At 48.9% G+C, this 6,046-nt stretch overlaps 1 long non-coding RNA gene across 1 annotated transcript; it reads left to right on the top strand.

The window, feature by feature from the left end:
* The first annotated feature begins 1,549 nt into the window (after positions 1-1,549).
* LOC145821068 (uncharacterized) lies at positions 1,550-2,625 on the top strand. Its single transcript, XR_014363107.1, has 3 exons — positions 1,550-1,785; positions 1,914-2,075; positions 2,169-2,625. It is a non-coding gene; the product is annotated as an uncharacterized LOC145821068 (long non-coding RNA).
* Positions 2,626-6,046: the final 3,421 nt, after the last annotated feature.

Genomic DNA, 6,046 nt, shown 5'->3' with positions numbered 1-6,046 from the left:
ACACGCAGCCCAGATAGATAGTGAACACGCAGCCCATAATTTAACTGAAAGTTGAACACGCAGCCTAAACTTCAAATTTTCTGAATACGCAGCCCAGATAGATAGTGAACACGCAGCCCACAATTTAACTGAAAGTTGAACACGCAGCCCAAACTTCAAATTTCCTGAACACGCAGCCCAGATAGATAGTGAACACGCAGCCCACAATTTAACTGAAAGTTGAACACGCAGCCCAAACTTCAAATTTTCTGAACACGCAGCCCAGATAGATAGTGAACACGCAGCCCACACTTTAACTGAAAGTTGAACACGCAGCCCAAACTTCAAATTTTCTGAACACGCAGCCCAGATAGATAGTGAACACGCAGCCCACAATTTAACTGAAAGTTGAACACACAGCCCAAACTTCAAATTTCCTGAACACGCAGCTCAGATAGATAGTGAACACGCAGCCCACACTTTAACTGAAAGTTGAACAGGCAGCCCAAACTTCAAATTTTCTGAACACGCAGCCCAGATAGATAGTGAACACGCAGCCCACAATTTAACTGAAAGTTGAACACGCAGCCCAAACTTCAAATTTTCTAAACACGGAGCCCAGATAGATAGTGAACACGCAGCCCACAATTTAACTGAAAGTTGAACACACAACCCAAACTTCAAATTTCCTGAACACGCAGCTCAGATAGATAGTGAACACGCAGCCCACACTTTAACTGAAAGTTGAACATGCAGCCCAAACTTCAAATTTTCTGAACACGCAGCCCAGATAGATAGTGAACACGCAGCCCACAATTTAACTGAAAGTTGAACACACAGCCCAAACTTCAAATTTCCTGAACACGCAGCTCAGATAGATAGTGAACACGCAGCCCACACTTTAACTGAAAGTTGAACACACAGCTCAGATAGATAGTGAACACGCAGCCCACACTTTAACTGAAAGTTGAACACACAGCCCAAACTTCAAATTTTCTGAACACGCAGCCCAGATAGATTTGCATGTAGCTTATTTCACTTTATCGGCATACAGCCCATTTCATCTCATTGGCACACAGCCCACTTCATTTCATTGGCACACAGCCCATTCATTTCATTATTGACAAATGTATTCATTCTGAATGCAGGTTGGTTCCCGCAGTGTGCGGGGATATGGTTCCACCATCGCACGGGACTGGTACGCCGAGCTCCCGGAGGCCGTCCGAGATTTGGTAGATTTGGCAGGATTCTGGCCTTTCTGCGTCGGGTTGTCACGTTGTCCTGCCAGGAGGACACTGATGGCAGCCTTGGTAGAGAGATGGTGGGACACCACCAACTCCTTTCATTTCTCTGCTACCGGGGACATGACCATGACCCCTTTTGACTTCGCTGTATTGACCGGGCCTTGACGTTGGAGGTTGGTCTATCCCCTACGATGAGGATATGGGCGAGTGGGAGGCCGCCTGGATGTATTTATTGGGGGCTCGCCCACCTGTCGATAGGGTCTCTGGGAGAGTCCGATACACTTGGTTCTCCTCCCATTTCCGGCGGGCGGAGATGGTGCCTGAGACTCCCGAGGAGACCGAGCAGTATGCCCGTGGTTTCCTTATGTTCCTCTTCGGGACTACCCTGTTTGCCGACAGAGGGAACACAGTTGGGCTATACCTGCTGAGCGCTCTGGTTGACCTATCACAGGTCCATTGATATGACTGGGGTGGCGCCGGCCTGGCTACCCTTTACTTTTATATGAGCGCGACCTCCCGCGGGCGGGGCGATTTACTTGGCGGCTACTGGAGAGCCTGGGAGGTACTTTTCTGTCCCCTTGATTTGCATTTCTGCTCTTCATTACTTGTACATTGCACACACAGCGCACTTTTACAGTCTGTATTTCGCTCTCAGCATTTCGTACTTACATTCTGCACTGCTTTTCTCAGCTATGGGTCTATGTATACTTCCCATCATTAGCCCCAGAGTTGGAGGTGGCGGGGATTCTCATGACCCCATATTCATTGGTGTTCGAGGGCCCGCACCGGCCGAGACCTCGAGAGACCCTCCTTAACCTGCGACAGTACTTCGACACTGTGCGACATTCAGAGGTACCTCAGAACTTTCAGTTCCTTTCATTTTCATCTTTGATTTGCTCTGTATATTCTTGATTTCTGATTGGTTTATGCATTTATCATCCGCAGATCACATGGCAGCCCTGGGTGTCCCTGGGTGATGGTCTCCGACTTCAGTATACCGGAGCGTCGGACATCTCCCAGTATAGGGTCCTGCTTGAAGGGCCGGTTGGCAGGGCATGGTTCCTGGGGAAACGCTTTCTGCGCCAGGTATGGGGGTATCTTTCTCAGGATCCTCCCGCAGTACCTCCAGCCAGTATGCAGACTGCTGACAGGCTCTCTTACTTGGAGGTAGTCGGCGCCATGCTGGGCAGTGATGCTTTACTATATGTTGAGGAGGGGGACTACGCCACTTACCGTCACATATACTTGATGCCTCCATTGACGGGAGCTCATATCCCGATGATGAGGCCTGCCGGTATGTCATCCTCGGGCCAGGCTCGGGCTCGGGCTCCAGACGCCCCTTCTACCAGCAGGGCTGGTACATCTAGAGGTGGGAGTAGACCGGTTCCTCCGACTCCGTCGACTCATCCTCATCCCGGGTGGCCAGATATGCCGACTGAGTTGATGGCGTGGCAGTATGGGGCTGTCTCTCCGACTTCGATCCCGCTAGAGCCTCCGATGCCCAGTGATCGATACGCCATTGATCCGGACTCACCGCCGGTATGCTCCACTTTTTTCATTCATCATTCAGATGTTTAGACACTCTTTTGTTCACTGATGATTATGAGCTCATTTTTGCAGCCATCGCGAGGGTACATGGAGGAGGTGGTTGGACTGGTGGCCACACTCGAGGGCACGGTCCTGCGTAGGGAGGCACAGTTGTCTGTCGCGGGCATTCAGGTACCCTTCAGTTTTCTGGCATTTATCATACTTCTGATGACATGCTGATTTCTACTACATCGATAGACTACTTGTGTAGAGCACATCTGACACACACCCCACTTGTACACTGTATTAACATGCACCCACTTTACGTATCCTTTGCTTGTATCTTCATCTGATGTATATATTTGGACTGATGTATTTGAATTGAACTCTTTGTTTTCAGATGCCTTCATGGTCCGGTCAGCCGCAGACCAAACCACCTGGGCCTCCTTGGGGAGCTGGGCCATCTGGGCCTTTTCAGGGGGCGGGGCCATCTCGGCCTTCTCAGGGGGCGGGGCCATCTCGGCCTTTTCGAGGAGCTCGAGGAGGGCCTGTCCGCAGACGCAGGGCTCACGTTGTGGAGGTGGAGCCTGATGAGGAGGAGGAGGATGCTGAGGAGGAGGAGGAGGCTACCGACCGTCAGTCAGAGACATCTGCTAAGGAGGGAGGCTCCGGTTTTGGCTCGGGGAATAGCGGCGAGGCTGAGGGGGATTCTGAGGATGACAACTCCGAATCAGATGATGATGATGGTGCGGAGATTGTCCCGCAGAAGAGGATGAGGAGTGCTTCTCGTTCCCGCTCCCGAGGACTTTGATGCTGCTATTTCCTGCTTTATTTTTCTTTTTTGCTAGTAGTTTGTAGCACTTTGCACATTGTTAGGCAGTTTTATTTTTTTTTGTAAAACTTGTACCTTTGTTTGTTGTAAAGCATGATGAAATGAAATAGCTTTTGAAAAGGTGTTTGTATTTTAATCTTTTAGCATCGTATCGCATCAATTTATTTTGCACAAAAATGGAATTGAATGGAAATGCGCGTTGTGTAATCACCAAGTCAGGTAGTGAACCGACGCAACAAACTAAGCAACTCAACTTACTAAGATATAACAGAACCTTAGGAAGTTTACAACTCGATAAGCAAAATGCAACAACGCAAATAAACAAGACTTTAACAAAAATTGCTTAAATAGAGAGCAAAGACTCAAAAACACAAAACACGTCCGCTCGACAAACAACTCGATAAGCAAAACAACAACTCGATAAACAAGACTCAACAACAACAAAGTGTACTTCTGACGATCTGGGCATCGGAACGCATCCGAAACGGAGGGAGATAAAGGCCTTTGACTTTCCCGTTGCATGGAAATGCTTGGAACTTTCCCTCGAAGAGTAAAACAGGGCCAAGGGGATATACTGGAGCATTGCTGGTCACCTCTGGGGGCCGGCCGGCCATTTTTTGTGGAGAGGGACAGCTGGCCGGCCATTTCTGAAAAAGTAAATGGCTGGCCAGCCAGAAAAGGTGGCCGGCCGGCCACTCAGTCCTGCAGCCACCAGATTTTTGACACGTGTCCCCGTGAATAGTGTCTTTCCTTCTATAAAAGCCTCAACTTTGGGAACATTCATTTCATCTTAGTTTTAGACAAAGATGGAGGCGTTTCTCGCAGAAAATGTCACATCTTGGGTCTCTTCTCTAGATGGCTCGGAAAAGCTGAATTTCCGGGGTTTCGGCTTGAATGCACTATTCACGCTGAGCCGTACTCCGCTACATCTTCCTTTTCTCCATGCCGCGGCAAGGTTCTGGAATCCAGTGACGCATGTTTTTAGCTTCGGCGGCCAAGAGGTATGTCCCACTTTCGAAGATTTTCAGGTTTTGATGGAGTCTGAATGCTCTGAAGTGATCTTGGCCCAACTCCGTTTTGGCCATGCTCAGGCTTTAGGGCGGATGTGTGGGCTCACGGCGCATGACGCTCGATCTCTGATCTGCAGTGGGGAACTAGACATCCTCGGCTTGATCCACCGTTTTTCCGACGCCGGTGACCGCAGCAACCATTATTGGCAGGGTTTCCGGCAACACGCCCTCTGCTTGTGTATGTTGTCTCACTTTCTGCTTTCCTCGGGCTTCGGCGGGGCTAGCATTCGCCTGATTGAAGTCGCCCAAGGTTTGAGAGAAGGAAAGAGCTGTATTGCCATGACCTTGGCCGAGACACTGATGGGCTTAGATTCTGTCTATCGCCGGGAGGCGACTAGGTTCGCTGGGAGTCCACTACTGCTGCAGGTAATGTTTCCCACCCAACCTCACATATATATTTGCTCACATCACTCGACCCTCAGGCTCGGTTTTTTCTCACAAAACCCTTTTCCTCACTTTTTCTCTCATCGTACATCTCTCTGTTCTTTATTCTCTCACTTTCCATCCCTCCCCTAGGTATGGTTAATGGACAAGTTGCAGGTTGTGGATTCTTGCTCAGCCTATTCAGCTCGAGGCTACTTCTTTCGGCAGCGCCTAGTCAATGCTCTTGACGAAAGGTGGTGGTTCGATTGGATGTGCAACTTGTCTGCAGACAGCATTGCTTGGCGTTGCCCTTGGCTCAACCTCCCGGCAATGAGCTATAGTATGTCTCGGCTGATTGGGATCCAATTGATTGGTCTAACCCATTGCGTATTCTATTTTCCGTTCCGGTTCCTGCGTCAGTTTGGTCATGATCAGACCTGTCCACCGGAGGGGATTGAGTACCCAGCCGCTTTCCCTATCCGGGGTGTACAGCTTGCCCGATATGCTACGGCATGGAGGACTAGAGAGCTCCTGGCTCCTGCTTCAACTTTCAGTTGCACTTTGTCCGATGAGTGCTTGGATTGGCTCAATGAGGAGGCACAGGTTGGGCCTAGCTTGGCATCAGATGCTTCGTCCATCTCTGGGAGGGGACACAGAGATACTTGATTCAACTATGCCCCAAATTTATTGCTTATTTGGCATTTTCAAGTTTTCTTTATGAATGTACTAAAAAGCAACCTCGATTATAATGCAAGAGCAGGAGAACTCAGTTTTGAAATCAATGAAATTGAAAGTTGTGGTACTGAAAATTTTCCGTTTTTGGTCCAAAAATGGTCTTAGTCGTAAAAAGATTGATTTGAACAAAGTCAACTTTTATTAAAACTTTTCAAAACTATTTTCGATGTGGATCAGAACTGGACACGCCGAAAATCTATCACTGAGATGCACAACCCCAGATCCCTTCAACTGGAAAGTTGCCCCTAGTCTGAAGAACAATGCGGCACTTCAAAGCAACGGAAAGTTTCCCCTAG

Source organism: Camellia sinensis, chromosome 3 (genome assembly GCF_055761805.1).
Source record: "Camellia sinensis isolate YWXY chromosome 3, ASM5576180v1, whole genome shotgun sequence".
Taxonomy (NCBI): domain Eukaryota; kingdom Viridiplantae; phylum Streptophyta; class Magnoliopsida; order Ericales; family Theaceae; genus Camellia; species Camellia sinensis.
Note: the sequence above shows the minus strand (reverse complement) of the source record. Positions and strands in the feature narration are given on the sequence as shown.